The 20,318-nt window shown below is 38.7% G+C and overlaps 1 long non-coding RNA gene across 2 annotated transcripts; it reads right to left on the reverse strand.

Annotated features, from left to right (window-relative positions):
• Positions 1-4,185: 4,185 nt before the first annotated feature.
• LOC104911140 lies at positions 4,186-19,704 on the reverse strand. 2 transcript variants are annotated; one of them, XR_004159917.1, is made up of 3 exons: positions 19,620-19,704; positions 10,120-10,195; positions 4,186-5,545 (listed from the first exon to the last, which is right to left on the reverse strand). It is a non-coding gene; the product is annotated as an uncharacterized LOC104911140 (long non-coding RNA). The 2 variants fall into 2 exon arrangements; XR_004159918.1 differs by lacking the exons at positions 4,186-5,545; positions 10,120-10,195 and adding exons at positions 13,129-15,655; positions 17,739-17,855 and having other exon boundaries at positions 19,620-19,702.
• Between the last annotated feature and the right edge of the window lie 614 nt (positions 19,705-20,318).

The raw sequence follows: 20,318 nt of genomic DNA on the forward strand, positions 1-20,318 counted from the left end.
GGCGGGAGCCGGCCGTGCGCGGGTAGGGCTGCAAACTTGCGCGCTCCGAGAGCGGCTCTTCTGCTCTCTGCCCCTCTCCGGGCCGGACCCCGGTTTGCTATAACGCCGTGTCACTCGGCACAGTCGAGGTGCTGTGTTTTCTCCGCATTTGAACTCAGCCGGGTCGCTCTTGGGCCGCAGAACCCGAAGTCACTTTTGTCTTCTCATTACGCAGGTTTAACAGTTTGATTCTTGAGCTCTCCGATAGTGAGAAAGGAAAACAGGGTTTGCCTTTGCTCTAGGTGACGTGAAATAGAGCAGAGGAGAAAAGTTCCTATGCAGCTTTGTAGGCCCCCGGTCACTGCGAGGCGACTCAGAGCACTGCGATGGCCCCTCTCATCTCTCCCCTCAGTTCTTCCCCTCTGCTCCGAGAACTTCCATCACACCCCCTGTGGATAAAGTCATGCTTTACTTTCAGCATGTTTGGTTTCTGCAAGCACAGATATGCAGTCAGATGTCTTCCACAGTTAACAATAATGCTATGCAGCCGATTACCCACAATCAAAGTTCAAACCCTCTGACTTCAGCTGAGTTTTATATTTTCATATGTTGTTGGTGTGATTTCAGTACTACCTTTGTAATAGCAGACTGGGGATTATCCTCCTTTTGGTTCTGTACTAACAAGCAATTACTGACAGCATTTGTAATTTACGCAGCCATTAACAAACGTTTTCGGAAATTTCCTCTTTAGCATATCATTTTTTTGGGTGGATTTCTAGTGGAGAAATGAAGGCCTGAAGAAATACCCTGTGTCTCAGGGAAAGCCATGCTAGTAGCACTTTGACGGGATGGTGCATCAGCATATGATACCACTATTTTCATATTGGCACAGCAATTGCAGTGTGCAGCCACAGAGACTGAGAATTCAGGCTGCTGAGATCTCTGGTTATGCAATGGTATAATACAACATATGTGGGTGGGTGTAAGCCTGAACCCAAAACAGCATGACTTCTGAAGATTTTGCATCGCTGGTGCTCGTACTTCTGTTCCCTCGTGGGTTTGGTAGCTGTGTTGAATATTTCACTGTAGACAAAGCAAAAAGATTTTTTTTCTCTAATACATCTGAAATTATCTGAAGTACAAGCAGGAAGCGTGACACTTCATAGCTTCCCGCAGAGGATTTCACACCCCACACTAAAGGCAGTAGTGCTTATTCAGACAACTCAGTTTCCCTGTGTAAGTGATTGATGTGTTGCTCTTGTGGACAGTAGGGAGGGGCAGAATTAAGATTTCATTGGCAACGTTAGTATTAGCACTTCCTGTGGGATTTGTGTGGGATTTCTTTGTATGGAAACATAGAGAGGTTTGTGTTAGTGTGATGAAATAGTGTAAGATTACAACATTTTAAAAGACTAAGCCTAGAAGAGGCTGAAATCAATACAAGGGGGGTTTTAATGTTGGGATATGAAAGTTCTCATAAATTAGACTTAATATAAAGGCAGATCCATAGTAGCTCAAGAGAAGGTTGTAAGAGGATGGCTTTCTGCCATCAAGTTTTCATCAGAATGGCAAACAAGTTTGTGAGAGAAAGTCTTTTTGCTACAGGCAGACATTCTGGGAAATGTGCTGGCAGTCCGTACCAAAGTTCATGTTGACTGTCTAGAGAAAAACAAGTTTTTGTCATCAAAGTCAATATGCAGCTGGGAGTCACATTTTGCCCTGGTCATGCCAGCATAAATTACAGCTCAATTTCCTAACCTCTCAGGAAATGTTTTACATTGCTCTGTCTGCCTGTTGTTAATTATCAATATCTGTCCATTAATAAAGGATTGCCCTTTCATTAAGCTATTTCAGCCATGTTTGTTCCATGTCTACTAGCTGACACAGTAGGCTTTCTTATTTATCATAAATACTAGCTGTGGCATATTTCAGTGACTCATTTGGGTGAAACAATTTTGATGTACAACACAAACTTTAGTTATGTTTAGAATCTTGATGAAGAAAAAACAGATTCGTGTGATTAAAGGAAGATGCCATTTTGTTCTTTTGATCACAGTGTGAGAAAGGATGTTTTACCAACTCACTGATAGTTATCAGAACAGGACAGTCAATAGTTAGAGTACGTGTTCAATATTTCTACAATTTTATTGTCAGACCAACTGGTTCCATAGTTTTAGGTTTTGTTGTGTTTGGTTTGCGGTTGTTGTTGTTTTCATGGTGGCTCTGTAAATTTATTTTCTTAACTCTTATTATTTTTATTTAGATTTTACTAGCTGGATCAGCAGTGGGACACAGCTATTTGATTGTATGGCATTGGTATAGATCCAGCTGAAGTCATGAAATATTGGCTTAATGAATCATTATTGGAATTCAGAACAATTTATTTCTATGCCATTGGTGCAAATCCAAATAAGGTCAAGAGACTAGCTGGCTCAGTGGTTCAGTAATAGGAAACAGACTTCCACCTCCAATTTACTGATGCCATTCTATAAAGGGTCAGGAAAATAAGTTCCAAGACCTTAAATAACAAAGCTTTTTCATTGTGGCCATTGGTTTAAAGTCAGTCTGTTATACATGATTGCTTTCCGATCTGTTTTTAACAGTCTGTATTGATCTATAAATTATTTTAAAGGATAGTATAAGCATGTATTCTGCATAGCCACTGATACAGCACAATATTCATCACTTTAAAAAAAAGAAGGCACAGGAGACAATCTCTCCAAACAATCTCTTCCTTTAGGAAAACATCTGGGAGAAAGAACGGAACACACATCACATTTTAGTCATATAAGACCAGCAAATTATGCAAATGTCCTCATGGACCATGCCGCCTTGTCCATGTGCCATCCTTGCCACACAATCCTTGCCAGATGCCTCCTAGGAATTTATGGGTTTACACCTCCAGTCAGGAGCAAGAACCCTGCTTCAGAAACTGTCCTAACCATTAGTGAGAGGGAAAGTGTGTGGTTTGCTTAGGGTAAAACCTCATTATTCCTTGCACTGTACACAATTTGCAAAGTCGGATTTGTCTTTTAAGAAAAGACTTCCCACATCTACCTGAAAGATTACAGAATGAGAGAAGCTCTTAACTTCTCCACTTGGTAACGAACTACATCACAACATATCTCATTCCCAATTTCAATATATGCACTGACAGGCATGTGGAAAACTCCTAAAGAAGCATGGCCTGTACAGATATCCTTGCATATAGCCTCTTTTCTTCGCTGTTTCCTCCTACTCAGATACCTGCCGTGGTGTAACTTTTGAAATGGCACCATATGTTAAGGAGACAACCTCATGTATATTCTGAGAAACAACATCATCTAGCAGAGTGAAGCTTATTGAGCTTATATGGTATGATTTTGATGGCTCTGTGGTAGTGACAACCATATAAATCCATGTTATGGTGAACTCTCCAACCTACTCCTCTGGCCTCATCATTATGCCCAACACTGTCCTGCTAACTACTCTGGCTATGAGCTAATCATCTTATCCCATAAAAAGAGTCCCCTGAGCTCTAATTCTCATAATAACACCATGTGTGACTTTCCCAGTTCCTTCTAAATATTGAGAAACTTGAGTGACTGTAGTCACAGGGTGGATTATTTGGAGTAATTATTGCAAATAACTTATTGGAATACCCCCGCTTAGAAGAAGAAAAACTTCCAGGATGGAATGCAGTGAATATACTAGAAGTCTGTTCCATGTAGTTCCCTATGCAACCTAAGACCTGCAACTCTTCAATTGTTGACAGCAATGGGGTATGCTGACTCTGAGATACAGCACAGAGGGTGGACCAAGGTGTAAAACTCTCCAGCCAGAGAAAGAGATAAGATACGATAAGATCATGGGCATGGGAACTTGTTATTATGGAACTGATAAACTGCATAGTAATCATCCTGAGTTAGCAACTTTTCAATTTTCTGTTGCACCAATCATAACAAAGATAGGTATGATTAGAAACACTCAAACTTCACCTGAAAGTAAGATAAAAATCGCCTAAGAGGGAAGGAATTTTGGGGAAGATACCTTTGCAGACAAATGAGGAGGACAAAGCTGACTTCTGGGACTAGTCAATGGGCTGAGCCTCTCCCTCTCTCTGCAGGGATGCCTCTTGGGTAAGATTCAGATCCTTAAACCAAGTTATACCAAGTGCCTCCCCCAGCAAACTTAGAAATCTCTATAGAGTTATTCCATAGTTTAACATGTTTTTTGACAGCTCTTTTATTCACATTATTGGCATTTACACTTTCTCTGTAGGCAGTGTATTTATCATTGGCAATTCAGAAGAATCTCTAATCTGTTGCTCCAATACAGAATGTTATTCTATAAACAAGTTGTGAAAGTTCTTGTTGTTGCGGCCAATGGTCTTACAAGTCCTTTGAAACATGATAGAACCTGTAGCACCGAAGTGGGTATTAAGTCTTTAACACAACACTCTCCAACCCAGTTCCTTTGCAGTCATTTTTTTTCCTCTCATACTCTGGTGAAACTATAAAAGCAACTCCTTCCCCAGCATCCTGCTTAGAAGTAAGGGTATAATAAAACCATATCTTTTAGTTATTCAGTGCACAAAGCTGATCCAGACTGTATTGTTTAAGATTTCAGATGTTGCCATTTTGCTACTCAGTTGAAAAACATTTGTTTCTCCACCAGTCCGTGGATATTAATGTTGCATAGATCTCCGTCCAGGGCATAGGTGTTTGCGTTACATTAGGCAGAAACATTTGTTTCTATACACACTTTCACAGCCAGAATTTAAGAAGTGTGGAACAAGGAGGTCCCAAACTAAAACACACCCTCAGCTCGGCACCAAGGGTTAGAATCTGTCATTTAGAAGCAGTGAAGGTCCTGAAGATCCTGTAAAAAGATCCTTTAGCTTTTGTTTTTGTCCATCATTTACTGAGCTGGTTCTCTGTATCACCCTAAAGAAGACACATGGTATTTCACATCGTTCTTTTCCTCTGCCAAAGTAGGACTTTCTTGAAGAACGGTACATTAAACAAGGGCAAATTTGGAAATGGTACCAGCCAAAGGTAATTTTTCATGACTTTTGCAGGGATAGTGAGAAGCTTGACACTTCTGATTACCAATTCTTCTGGGTCACTGCAGTCCTTACTGACAACCATCCAGCAAACAACCTGTCTAAGAGCAGAACTGAGGTCTTTGAGAGAGGTATGCACTACATGCAGCATGACTACAAATGCACTTCAGTGGATTAGCTACTAGTCTGGGTGTCTAACAAAAATAAATGAATCTTAGTATGACTCCACATGAGTGGCGTTGACACGTTCAATTGTCTGTGCTTCATTTGCTACAAAATGGTAGCTATTTTAGAAAAGCCGTTGATGAGTTTAGCATACACAAAGAGTAGACAGATTTTAAAGACACCATATTGGAACATTCTATTTTTGAAATTTCACTTTGACAAAACTGCCTCATTAAGGACCTCGGTATGTAAAGCTGGAGAATGTTTTCAACCTCATGTAAACTAAATTCAGAATTCTGATGAGCTGAATCAGTTCTTTTCCACACATTATTTTCCTTTTTCTGTATTTCCTCATTTCTATGTGAGAGATGAAATAAAAAAGTATGAAATTTTGGTCTCCATTAATAAGCAAGACAACTTCAGACTGTAAGAAATAAGGCAGCAAGAGGGAAGGGAAGGTAAGAATTTGAACCCACATTTAAATTATAATATTTCAGAATGAAGTAGCCATCAAACAAACGATCATTACACACCAAGGCCAAAATTGAACAAATGACAGCTTGCTCTTATCCTGTTGATTGCTCAGATATTACGGAAGCATTAAATATACTAAAACAAGTCCTCTAGGGAAGAAGAGGACACTGTGTAGGAAAGGGCAGATACAGCCTCCTGCCAGCAAAACTGTAATCAAATTATTCAACACTGTTTGAAGAATACTGTATTTAAACTCTGAATTACGTGATAAAGTATTCCTTAGCCTTCAGACATATGCAACTATACCAACAAATTAAATTCAGGTAAAAAGTGAGTAGCAGTACCTTCTCAACTAATATTGTGTTGTGATCCATAGACTATAAAACTAAGAATGTGTACTATGGCTCATGCTTAGTCAAGGATAGCATCTGTTCCTTTTCTGTAAGTTTGCTTGGTTTTCCGTATCTCAAAAATAAAATTATTACCTTATTTACTAATTCTTCTTACATATCTTTGCATTATAGTTCAGTAAATGAGGCTTGCCATTGTGCACATTTTCGATATGCACACAGAAGGCTACCAGACGGCTCAAATGACATGGTACATTTATGCACCATTATTGTAGTTGTATTAAATAGAGAAAGATTTTAATACACATCACCTCAGTGTTATTAGGGGTTTGTAATTTATTTATTTATTTATTTATTTTTGGACAAGGCTGCATATTTTGTTTAGTAGCTTTTGTCTTGCTCCAGAATACTTTGTTATCTGAATTCCAACTCAGACATTTCTTTAACTTTTGATGTAGTCAGACTGATATAAAATATCTACCTCTTCCACAGTTAATCAAACTTCAAGTAGCAGTTGGAAAAAAAAAGAAAAAGAAAAAAACACTTTTAAGTTCAAACCTTTCTTTACATCTTTTTCATTTTCGTGACATTTGTCAATCCTGCACTGGCTTTACTTCCATCTGTCCCTCTGCACTGATTATTTAAAATACTAGTCTAATTGCCATAATATCCAAGCATACCACAACCAACATATTCATCTGCAAGGTAAGCCACTATTACTCTTGTTTATAGAGAAGGCTAACAGAGCTATTCAGGTTGCATTACAGCCGACTTGCTGATGGATGCTGTGGGATCATGGTTTCTTGATTAAGGACCTATTGCAGTCTCCTGGGATTCCTCACGAAGCAGCACATGGGCATATTCTTGGGTCTCATCTCAATAGAAACTTGAAACTGGACAGAGCATTCAGCTGGGACCTGGAAATTTGAAATTGCTGCAGATCTCCTGTCAAATATTGGCCTGAAATCTAACTTTAAATCTACATCTCTCAGAATGTTAGGCAGCAGGCTGTCAGCCAGTCAGGATGGGTTAAAGCCTTTTAGTCATTCTTGTTTACATTTTACTTTGAGTTAATAATTTTTCTTAAGCAAACATTGCTAAAGAAATGTAAGACCCAAGTTCTAATGCTGATTCTAATCAATATTTAACCTAAAACTGGAACAGAGACAGAAAGTGCTTCTAAGTTAGATAGTCATACTCATGACTTAAATTTGTGTTTTTTTTCTCCCTCTCTCCTCTATTAGTTGGAGTAGGTGACCTTGGTGGTCTTTTCCAACCTTTATGATTCTATGACTCTATGATTTCCCCTCCCCCTGTCCCCTAAATAAATCCTTCTTTTCCTTTTTTACTCCATTTATCAGTACTGAACTTTACAATCAAAACCATGTAAATAAATCTATTCACATTAAATCTTATCGGCATTAATGAAGACAGTTACTTAAATGAAGCCACGTATTCTCACAGAATCAATCCCATTTGGAAAAAAATAAAAATAGAAGAAAAAAAAAAAGAATTCTTTTTGTTTGCTTTTGCCAAAAGAGATGGTTTTAAAATTTTAATTGGCAAATGCAGAAGTTTCTGGGTAAAATAAGAAATACTAGAAGATATTTTGTATTGAACAAAGCATTTGGTTAAATCCAAAATGAAACATTTCTCCTTGATTTTCATGTAGGTCTTAATTGATCGACTTTTATTAAGTCATACTGGCAAATTCCAAAGAGAAAAAAACATATGCTGAAAAGAGAAGTGAAAATGTCTTTTGAAAATATGAGTGTTTCAGATTCTAGTGCTGCTGTACTTGAGAGAAAGACTATCAAATTGCAAGTGCTGCTCCTGCTGAGATGCATCACTGCAGCCAAAAGTAAGAAGTTTTGCTCCTCATCATTCCTGCTCCACTCTCCTCTCTTCTGTACTTCTCTCTTTCCACTCCTGATCCTTATTCCTTTCTGATGCAATGCTCATCAGACTCCTACATCAGTTAATGTATTTCACTGCTACAGCAGGAATCTGTGAAAGATTTTAATACAGTCTGGCAGGAAAATAACTCACAGATGGGTCTAAGGAGTGCCAGAGACAGCACAGTAATCAGCGTGAATGGGATGCAGGGGTCAGGGGAAATTTGGACAGGTGCAACAAGATCTGACTCTTTTGTCTGTTTTGTTGGCTTGCCAACTCCAGGGACTGCCATCCCAAAGGAGACCTGTTTGGAAAAAAGATGGTATTTCTGACTACACCAGAGGCTTGTATGATCAAATTCTTGTTCCTTTGAGATAGTTGTATTAGAAAAATTGGTATCTTACTGTTTCTTCCAATCCTGCTCCCTTATTTAACTGTAATATTTCTAAATTCTCATCTACATTTCTGTTACTTTAAGTACTTATCAAACTTGAAAGGTAGGAATCACTTGAAATCATACTTGCTTTCCAGCAAGTAAGTTACTCTAGAAGTTGTTTCATCTAGAAAGAGAAGAGACGAGATGTTGGCTCTGTATCTGATGTATCACTATTTACATGTATATTTTGAAACGCTTGGAAACTACTTAAGCTCTGTTTCCCATCTCTTAAGGATTAGGAAATTGTGTCAAAAATACAAGTGCCCAGAACTCTTCCTGCCCAGCCCAGCCACTGGCTAGGCTAGCTCACTCTGGCATGCTGCTTATGAAAGCAGAGGCATTATTTTATGTTGCAGAAATGCCAGCTGTTTTCAGTATAACCTTTCTTCCTTTCACTTTCCCCCAGGATTAAGTGTACGTGACAGATATTAATTGTACTGATATCTCTAGCGTGCTCAAGAACTATGGTAATTAGTACAGCAGCTGAATCTGTTAGAACAAGAGCCTCAGAACTTTAAACACTAATCATGTGAAAAACATGTAAAAAAGACGTGTAAAAAATGTTGAAACCATTAAAATTGCTAAAGAGCAAGGCATAGAGCTGAAAACAGCTGCAACAAACTCCTCACAAGATGTTAAAGTAAGCACAGAGAAGGAAGTCCTGATCTTGCTTTCTGAATTTAGTCAGATGTCACCCATGACCTTAACAGGGAGCTTTGTCTAGGTGCGAAATGCAGCATTTGGTTTTTATTTTATTTACCAGCCTCCAAGGATAAATCCATGCTGCCCAGATAAACAAAACAAGACAGTAGTAGTATACAATAGTCTTGTACACTAAACCATCAAAACTACTTGGTGTTTCACTTTAATTACAGAGCTTTTGATATAGATTAGAAATTTGTCTGCTTTCAAAGAATCCTCTCCTACACTGTGTTTTCGAATTGCTTGCTCAAGAAATACAGCCTGAGACCAACCATTCATCCACAAAGCACTTTGCCACTGTGTGTGGGCACTGCTAACACTTTAAGAGAGAGCCATAGCTGCTAAAGCTGATGACAAACACAGTCTTTTCAATTACTGTAAATTGTGCCCTTATTATTAAGGTAATCTGTATTCAGAATGACTTTCCAAATTAAATTTCCTTCTGAATATACTCATCAAGAGTATATTCCAGGAAAGAAAGACTGTTGCTGCATGCACCTCTTATCATCATCTCCAATAGCTCTCTTAAATAGGTATGTATTTCTTCCACTGTCTCCCTTCCCCCGGTGACAAATCAATTTGCTAAGTCATATGATGGGAAAAGGTCATCTTGGCTCACATGATAAAGCAAAGGTTCAGCCTAAAAGCTGCAGCTGGGATTGATCCTGCAAGTGCTGTTCCTGTGAGCCCTCATGGAACATGCCCAGGCTGTAAAACAAGTCATCCAGCAGCACCTCACATGTTCACAGCCTAAAAAAGACTGTTGTGCTGCATGTACAAGAGATATAGGCCTAGCAGCTGGAAAGTGTGGGAGAGGTCTCAGCTGTGTGAATCGTGCATTGGCAGCCCGAGGACATTGCATGTATGTGCAACCATAGTGTCTGATGGCTTTCAGACATGAACTTGGGAATCCAGTTTTCCAGAGATTCAGTGTTCCGGCCCAGTGATACCCAGCACATCAGAAAAAAAAAGATACTTAAAAGACAGAACAAAAATAGCCCAGAAGCAAATGAGTGACCCGGACCGTAATCTGGGTAGTGTGCAAAATATATTATCTAATAGATGTCACTCACCCAGACTTCTACAGAATTTACTCCACAACAGACTGTTCTCTGTTAGCATATGCCATCAGTGAAAAGGAGGTGATTTCTGAAAGACCAGATGTGATAATTAAGTTATTTAAGAATCTTCCATATTTATTTTTTATATCTACTAGCTAACCAGGTAGATCGCTGCCTTGCTAAAAGGGAAGAAATTTGTAGAGGAAGTGTATTGGGGACTTAAGACTTAAAAAGTCAAAGTTGATAAAATTTGTGGAAAAACTGTCTCAGTAGTTTTTTTACTGAGGAAGTCAGCTATGGAGAACTGAAGTAATTGTCCAGTTTGGCTTTTGAAGTAATGAGAGTGCATCCAAATTTGTACAAGAGCCATTATACTATAGAATGAGTTCTTACTTGAGGTGAAGTTGGGTGAATGCTTTCCCAGGGGCTTACAAAAAACACTACTTGAATATTTTTTAAAGTAGCTTTTCTGAAGAATAGCATTGTCCAGATAACTAGAGTGTATGAATTAAATTGAAACTCTTCTTGATAATTAACTCAAGGACTCCAAATCCAGTGACACAGCTAAATACTTTAACTTCTGTCACTGTTTTACATGTCCCTGAAATAGACCTTTAAGTGTTCCACCTCAGCTTGTGCTTCAAGGAATGCCACACTCTTGTTTTTTTCCACCTACAATCTTATTGTTAGACTTTTTAATTACTGACTTTGTTTTTAAGCTATTTCTTTCAGTACCCTGGCATCCTTCCAGGCAGCTGATCAAACCTCTTGCACCCTGGAAAGGGAATGTCATGCAATTCTTTATTTGCTGAAACACAATCACAGTGCATACTCTTTGTGAAAGAGCTGGCTGTTCCCAATCAATCTCTGCTGGCCTTTCATAACGACAAAGATTGAACTCCACTTATTGTTACACTTGATTGTAAATCTTTTCAATCTTTTCTTCTTGTGACTGAATATATAAACCCAGGTTCACTACAGGAACAGATAACCTTTGCTTTCAATGCGGCTTTCACACTGACATCCCAGGCAAGATGGGCATCTTCTGAGATGCTTACATTCCAGAGGAAAATATTGAGCTGTCAGCTGCCTTGAGCCAAGGGATCTTTGGGTCAAAGCCCATGGAAGCACATAGAAAATAAGTTTGTCTTTCTCTGTGCTCAGAAATATTCCTTTCTACCAATATAAAGGAGTGCACTCTCCTAGAATGTGTGAGTGTGCACTAGCAGGTAAGTGTTAATTGCAATTTAGCTTATTTGCATTACCGTATTAAGCACATTGATGAGAGCCCCTTCTTACCAAAGGATAGAAAGTGGATCTGTTTAACAATTTTTATTTAAATGTAGCATGGCATAGACTCTTTTCTAACAAGTATTGAAGATCAGAACTGCACGTGGTATCCCTGAATACAGTTATGCATTCCCAAAGTCAAATGATCTGAAACAAACACCTTGCCTATGTAGAATTATTTGTCATGCCTTCCCTTACAATACTTGTAACCAGCTGTACTCTATCATTTTCTTAGGGTGTGTCATTCTCTATTTAGAACAGATGACATTAAGATATTATTAAGCAGACTTTAGTTCCATGTTTAAAATGTGTAATATTGCAGCACAAATATGCTTTTATCAAACTCATAACTTGTACAAATGTATTTCTGTTATTCATTTGCTTTTTCTAGGACATTGGGTACACTGCTTTGCCTCAGTAAAACATGCTAATCAGTTTCACACAAGTAACAACAAATTGATATCGGTAATACTATTTCTCTTGTATCTTCTGTTAATTAACGTTAACTATAGTTAACTTGATTTTTTCTTATTCAAACACAAATTTTTTAATGTGTAGCTCATATGTAGGCAATACATTGGTACTAAGAGCACCTTTCTGATTAGTTTATTTATTAGTTCTGATTTCTCTCTGAAATCAAAGCAGTAGGATTATCAATTTATGCTTGGGCTAACAATAATGTATTAGAATACTTACATTTTATGAAAGCAAACATTTTTTTATTCTTTAACAGCAGAAAGCTCAGCCATGTATTGCAGCTTTGGTCCTTCATTTTCAAAACCTGTGGCTCTATAATCTGCCTCTTCCAGATAGCTCCTGATAACAACATCCTGATACTTGACAATCTGGTGGATGGGAGTGCTAAAGAAAACAGCTGCCTCACTTTATTTCCACCTTGGATATGATCCTTATTCTTTCATAAAGGAGCTCTACAGGGGCTCTATTTGGCACTTTCAGCCTTATTTCCAAACCATTGCAGATTTTGAATTGTCATCACAACAAATTTCCTTCGATTCCCATTGACATAACTCTGTGTTCTTTATGTTTACAGCTTCTGAGACAAGATCTTTAGGCCCTAGAATTGCATACCACAAACAAGCTTGTCAAGTTTGACAACTACTAAGAAAGCATTTTTCCAGCCAGCTGACCTTTCTAAGTTTGTCATAGCTGGCAAATAGACTTGTTCTGGGAGCATGGTATCCTTTTACTTTCAGTGCTGTTCTTAGACTGCACTCAGATTTCAGGTATCACTAACTTTAAGGTGACATTAACTTGAGTAGTAATGCAGATGTTTTTCTCCCAACAAAAATAGTCTTACTTTTTGATATGACAGCAGTTTCACGAAATACAGAATATTATGTTGAAGGCTCAGGTCTCATTTTCATTTGAAGCTGTGTCTCTGTGAATATGTAAACTTTTTTGAAGACGTGTGCGTGTGCATGTGTGTGTATTCCAATATTAGGGATTTTTAAAATTTATTTACATTCTTCTTATTTGACAAACAATGATCTCATGGAATAGGGAATCACAATCGATACTTCCACTAACTGTTACAAATTTCTAAGCAGGCTGACCCTTAAGACATAAATGAAAGATACACTACCTTTGAAATGTATGGGGGCTCTTCTCAAAGTAATGCCTCTTATTTTATGGTGTTCGTCCACAATATCAGAAGTGGATGTTGGTGCTATGGCAGTAGAGGTTGAACCTTCCCACCACTATTCCATGACATGTTGTTGCTGTGTGACAGGTGGCAACAAAGGGGCAGTCTGACAAAGTGGTGTCTAACATGGAAGTGTGTATGAAGTGAAGGGGTGTCACTGAACTTTGTCATGCAGAAAAAATGACATCCACTGACATCCATGGACACTTGCTGAACATTTATGGAGACCAAACAGTGCATTAATTAAGTGGTGCGTGGTGCAGCGGATCAACTCTGCTGGTACAAATGTTTACAAGCACAACATGCAGGCTTGTTTATCACTGATGAAAATGCATAGCTAGTGGTGGTGACTGTAGTGTTCTGTAGCTGAGAATTTGCTCTATCAAACAGTGTTGTGCTCTGTTGTAGTTTAAATGGAAATAAGTAGGAGGCATTACTTTCAGAGCAACTTACATATAAATGTGTTTTTGGCTTTGCAGCCCACAGTATCAGTTGACATATTTTGAAACTGTGAGTTGCTGAAAATCCTATAATATTTTAGAGCAGGAAACATTCTGATCTTCTGATGTCCATGACTGTTTAAGCTTTTTACAGAACACTGTCTGATTTAGTTAAATAGATATTATCTAACTACATGTAGCACAGCATTTTCCACAATTTTTTATCAGATATTTTTTAATTTCTCTTTGTAGGTTGGTCAACTAGAGAGTTCTCAGGGAGCTAATTGGAAATCCTTCTGTAGATTGTTCTTTTCACCACTCAGTAAATACGGTTGTCTTACAGCTTTGAGTACAATGGTTACATGCAGCCAAGTAGTACATATTTGATTTACTTAGCAAGTAGTACATATTTGTTTTACTTAGGGTCCCACCACACTGTCTGCAAATACACTTTTCTTAAATGTGTCCTGAGTGTGATTGTACTTAGTTTTGGAAGATATTATTTACCACTCATTTTCAATGTATGCATTTCAGGAGAATACCTTCAAATGTCTGGAATGGCTTTCCTGTCTCACATGGTCAGGCTGCAGTGTAACTCAGAAAGCTTCTAAGTATGTAAAAATATCTGTTTAGTAGGTGAGACCTCTGAAGGATTTTCAGCTTAGTTTAGTAGGAGGTCACTGAATTGCGATGGTTGTTTTTTTGCTTATTATTTTTATTTGTTTCTGTTACTATTATAGTGCTAGAAATAAGGGTAATAAGGTTAGTCTGCCAAAGAAGAAAATCGTGGTATTTCTTCACTGTATCGATCAGTTTCACAATAATATGCCTCTAGAGAGGCTCACGTAAGAGATCCCTTAAAATATGCTCTGCATACTGTTAAAAAGCATAATTAATACTAGAATTCAAGTACAGTTTTAAGAGCTGTTGCTTTGCCTGTCAGTGCAGGTTCTGGTGAGTAAGTGCTGTATGGTGCCACGATTTTGAGACACATTTTGGAGATATTGATAGCCTTCTGTCATTGACTTGTATTAGACTCATACACGAGTGTTTTTAGTTATGGGATGGATTTTTGTAAGGCGAGGTTGAAATTCGCAACAGGTTGAATGTAGTTTCTAAAACTTTTCCTGCCTGGGGTTTTCAAAGAAGCTCCAATGTGAGTAGGGTACTGTTGCAGTGTGGAGCAGAGCACACTGCTGTAGGGTGTGCAGCAGCACTGCAGCCACGCTGCCAAATCATACCAGGCACTCACTTGTAATCAAGAGTACTTCAGATAACATTTTCTTTTTCATGTCTAATATATTTCACTTGGTTCCAATTGAGCGTGTGGCCAAAGTGGATGATCTTGCCTCTTTCACCTCGCACAGCTGTGTTTCCCCTTCCCCTCACTTGCACTGGCTCTAGCAACTGAATATCCTCAGGATGTGTCCAAGTCACTGAACTGCACTAACAGAGTAACAATAGTTTTGTTGTGGCAGTTCAATATTCTGTTTCAATTAGATTATCTAGCTCATGGCTGCAGCCAATAGGAAAGAACTGGACAAGACAGGGGAAGAGGAATAGGCTTCTCCCCTTTACTGCCAGCATAACAAGAACCTTTGCTGCTAATTAAAATATGTGACAGTGAGGTTATTCTAAACTTGGTCCTGTGAGTGAATTATTGCTGTAATGTGAAACCGCATCATTACTGTATCCTCCCAGGCACTCCATTCTGTGACCCTTTTTTGGAAAAAAAAAAACCTTTGTCTCCTAAGTGCCCTCTTGTGGGCCCTTTAATTTACTTTCATTATGACTTTCAAACTCTCTCTCTCTTTTGACTGCAAAGACCCTATAAATGGAGCACCCTTGCAAGTGCTTGGCCTCTCCCTTAATTCAAACTCTGGAATGATGTTCTTTACACCTTTGAAAAAGAGTAGTCACCATCTGCCTCGCTACACCAGTAAGGCTCACCTCAATGAAAAAGAAACCTGTACTTAGCTCTCCTCACTCTTAGAAGCACCCAAAGATTGAGGACGGATGGGATCTTTGGAGAACTTCTGGTACAGATTCTCGGCTTTGAGCAAGGCCAGCTGGGACAGGTTGATCAGGGATGTATCTGGTCAGTTTTGAAGGATAAAGACACTGCAGCTTTTCAGGGCAGCCTGTGCCAGTCACCCTAAAAGTAAAATATTTACAAGCAGTATGTCGATAGTCTGGAGGCAGGTGTACTTCTATAAATACCCACAAGTTACATCTGTATATGAAAAGCAAACAGTAGCAACTAGTTGTTCTTTGTCTCAGACCTTAGCCATTTCTCACAAAATTATTCACTAAGTGCATTTTTTAATATATTATACATAAGTTCTAGAGGCTTTTAAGGCAGCAATATTTTCAGCCTTAATAAAAAACAATTCAATAGAACTTTGAAAATAGATATAAATATGCTCAGTCTCAGAGGGAAAATGTGTCTGATGTGCATATGCTGCATAGGATCAGGAACACTTCCATGAATAACCCAACTGATCCCAACAGCGGCAGCTGACCGGGATGCGTATGTTGCAGATAGACTGGTCTTGGGTCGAGTGTACATTAATGGTTGGGATTAAGATGCTAGTTATGAGGAGGAGAAATCTAAGAGCTGCAGTAAGACTGGTGCTCAAAGAGGTTTCCAGCATAGTTTAAAGTAATGCTGAAAGCGAAAGAAACTCTGTTTCTTAATGCTGCACTTAACATTTTCACAAGATTGTTACTTGGCAGATCTTTCATTACTGCCTTTTCTTTCTTGCTCTGCTTTACATATCTGTACACAGCAGTTCATTACTTTAGTGATAGACACGAAACCCACACGAACCACAATTCTGATAAATCTCAAACAAAGGGGACCTATCATGTTCCAGTTGAGATGCTAAATCCATCCTCTCAGATCAGTAGAAGTTCCACATCATTGTTAATTCTTTTTTACACAAGGTCTCATAGGGTTATGTGAACTTCAGGTACAAAGATGTCCTCTATCTCTAAGTGGCAGATACTGCTGATAAAAGAATTAAGTGAAAATGAGACAGACTTTTTCACTGAGCTTTTGAAATGTCAGTTAATTCCAAAACTAGGCTAGTTACATTCATTTCATTTTACAGCTGAGGAAACTAGGAAGGGAAATGACTAATTCAAAGCCATAGAAATAAAGAATTTTGAAATTGGTTCAAAGCTCTCAAAACTCTCCCATTCAATTTTCTTGCCTATAGACAATAGAAATATCACATGTTTATATTAACATGTTTATTAAATATGCTCAATAGCCACAAAAAGAGAAAATGCTCCCAAATCAGAGTCTGAATTGAATGGATTTGGGTAATGCAGGCCAACGAAAGGATTGAATCTCCCCCAGGGATGGTGGATGCCTTGTTCCTCCAAGTTATTTAACACAGATTCATGGTTGATTTGAAAGACTTCAAATTGTTAATAAGGCTACAATGGGTGGAGACATGGAATCATGGCATAGGGAACCTACTTCTACAACCGAAGCAGTAACACAGGACATCGTTTCATAAGTTATTCCTTCTACTTCTTGTGCTCTGTTTCTCTTTAACACACAGAGTGTTACAGATACAAGCACTCATTTGACACAGTGAAGTAAGAAGGCATACACAAGAATTCATCACTCATGGATTTCTTCAAGGATTTTGATGGATTTTTCTTTGTTAAGAAAAATCCTTGTTAAACATTTTAGACAAAACCATATGGATGCTTTTTAGCAGTGATTAAACCATGCTTGTCAGCTAAGAAAAGCCTCTTTAAGTGATGCAGGCCATTGTGCCTGTAGTTTACTGACAGAAACAGATTAGACTATCAATCTAGTGCTTTTTTTCTACTTTCAGAAAGGAATCTGTAACAAGTTTCTGGCACAGAGCACAGTTTGCTGTACAAAGCCTCCAGTGCTGCTGAGTTTAGCAGTACTACGGTCAGAAAGTAGGGACATAGCAGAGATCACCATTTGCTTCTGAAATTCAATAGGAGGTAAATAGAGACAAGTGTTTTTCTCTGCTGCACCACTGGTTTTCATGTTCATTCCCATCTCATTGCATCATATCTTCCTCCAAGCAGGAGAAATGGAGGGATAGCAAGGATTGTCAGGGATCGTCCTGCAAGGTGGGAACAGGTGGTTTGAGCACTTGCAGGCTGAGGAGGAAATAAACTTCCTACCTGAGTGACAATTTTAGTCATTAAACTAAATATACAATGTGTGGGAACTTCATTACTACCTTGAATGAAGATACAACGGGCCAATCCTCTGAATCCATGTGAAGCATATGGTGGGCATGCATTAGACTCCTTGGGAACAGAAGTGATGTTTTGCCTGGTTTCTGGACAGCATCAGGCTTAGATAAGAAACAGATGAATAGTTGTTGGAGCTGGAGCAGCTCTTGGCAGACCGAAAAGCAGAACTGTGGACACTGGAGGAATGACTGAATTAAAAAGGAGGCAGCTGCTATGCCTGGGCCACTACAGCACTGAGCAGTTACATATTGAAATTTTCAGCTTAGGCAATTAAGTCCATCTATCTTAAATCTCCTGATTTATCTTTGGATGTCTTTGAATTCTTCTTTAATACTTTTTATCTCCTAAAGATAACTTCGACTTTCCAAATTAAAAAAACTGCATTGTTTATTTCACGTGAGAGGTGGCTGTTGCACTTCATAAAGAGATGAACTGTGTTTTGTTTCTGCAACAGTAACTGCAATTAACAATTGAATCCAATGCAATCAATTTACTGAACTGGAACCAATTATATGTCACTGTGCAGAATTGCTTGAAAACTCCAGAAAGCGAATTTTGAGAGAGCATACAGTAAAAATAACAATTATCATTAACTAACTGTTTTATGTAGAGCTGTGTGGTTTTGGCTGTTGGTTGTTGTTTGGCAATTTCAGAAAAAAAACAATCTATTTTGCTTGCAAACAGCAGAGCAAGATTTAAATGAGTTGTCCACACTGTTTTTTTCACCAGAAACCTGACTACAGTTAAGCTTCAGCAACTGGCATGGGTCGTGCGTCCCATGCGTAACTGCCTACATACAAAGAAGTGCAGAATGAGGTTTCTTCTACAACAATCTAAGGATGCAGTGGCTGAGGTCTCATATTAGTCAACCCTTCCTGAAGTTAAGAAAACACCTTGTGTCCAAGTTAATGTGGGAGATGGTCACAATGGTAATTTGGAAGAGTTTCTAAAAGAAACTTGCAGTGGCTCTGAGTCCCCCGCCTTTGAAGGCTTTGATTTATCTCTATTACTACTGCAACCAATACCTTCTGTTCCTAAAGAAGGGCAGAAAGAGGTGGCAGGAACTGTAAGATGTGGCACATGTAAGATAAAGTCAGCAAAATAATTTCCCTTCTTCATGCCAGCAAGTGATATTTCCTTTGAACTCACTTTGAACTTTGAAATATTTTTATGTTTTAAAGCAAATTAAATAAATGTTATCTGTATAATCAATGGATATACAGATGGTATGTATATATATCCAGGAGCTTGGCTAATATAATTTATAGCTAATACAATTTATATTGGAGTAATGAGAGAAAGCCACTCCCCCTGTCCTGGGCTCACGAGATGAACTCCAATGGAGCGGATTTCCAGAGAGATCCTTCCCCACTGGCAGTCAGCTCTTAAATGGCTCTAGGAGAGGTGGAGCCAGGCTCCACCCCTTCCTGCAGCACAGGTGAATTGCCTTCACCTGTGCTCCTGTGGCTGACTCATTGCTCGCCTCAGGTGATCAATCAGAGGTTCAGGCCGTGATTCAGCAGCCCCATACAGTTATCTTTGTCTTTCATTTCCTTAACTCATTTCTCGTGCTCCTATCTCTAACTTTCTTCCAATCAAACTTTTCTTTCTGCTTCTCTCCAATCTCTACTTTATATATCGAATCCCTTCTTAGAAACCTCATTCTGACTATTTGATATTCTAGAAGATGTTACTAAACATAAATTCTATTAAATTGGTGGCCTACTGCCTACTTTTTTTGTAGAGATCACACATAGTGCGTTAACAATGCAGATGATGTAGTGGTTGCTTTGCTTAATTGCTTTCTTTCTGCCTACTGCCTGTAGAAGGGACCTCAGTTTCCCTTAAAGTAATTATTTCCTTACCTGAGTCACCTGTATCCCCTGTGAGGATCCCCCTGGAGTGTGTCACTTAAACATAACAGCTGTGGCTCTCTGGAAGCTCGCTGAGCACAGCATTTGACTGGGACACAGAGCCTGGAAGGAGACAAGGTGGGACAAGCAATGCCAGTTCATCAGTGTCACACTCTCTGGAGGAAAGAAAACAAAAAGTGTTTTTTTTAGTTTGAGTGCTGTGGCGGTCATGACAGCCTAACTTTTACAAGAGAGAATCTATTTCACTACAGCAAATGAGACAGCTGGAAAAAACAGATGCACTTTAGACTGCACAAACTAATTTAGCAGTTAGAAGCCTAGCTTTGGCAGCCAAACTTTCCAGTGTATAACAAACAAGAAAATTGAACAAGAGCTTCAGTTTAACAGCCACATTCCACTCTACCTGCTTGACCTCTCTCCAAGAACTGCTGGTGTCCTTCAGTTCTTCTACAAGTTTCTTTTGCACTTCCTGAGAAAATATCTTTTCTCAGCTAAACTAAGGCCAGTGCAAATTCTTCTCTATTTTTTTTTTTTTAAACTGAATTCACATGCCATCTAAATGATTAGCAGGAAAAGGAAGATTTCTAAAACATGTAAGTATTATTTATGCTAGAGATTATCTGGTTTATCCAGCAATTTGGTGGAAGTTAAGCTATGTACACAACTCGTCTTGAGCTGCTCCCACCCCAG

The sequence above is a fragment of the Meleagris gallopavo genome, chromosome 5 (genome assembly GCF_000146605.3).
Source record: "Meleagris gallopavo isolate NT-WF06-2002-E0010 breed Aviagen turkey brand Nicholas breeding stock chromosome 5, Turkey_5.1, whole genome shotgun sequence".
Lineage (NCBI taxonomy): Eukaryota > Metazoa > Chordata > Aves > Galliformes > Phasianidae > Meleagris > Meleagris gallopavo.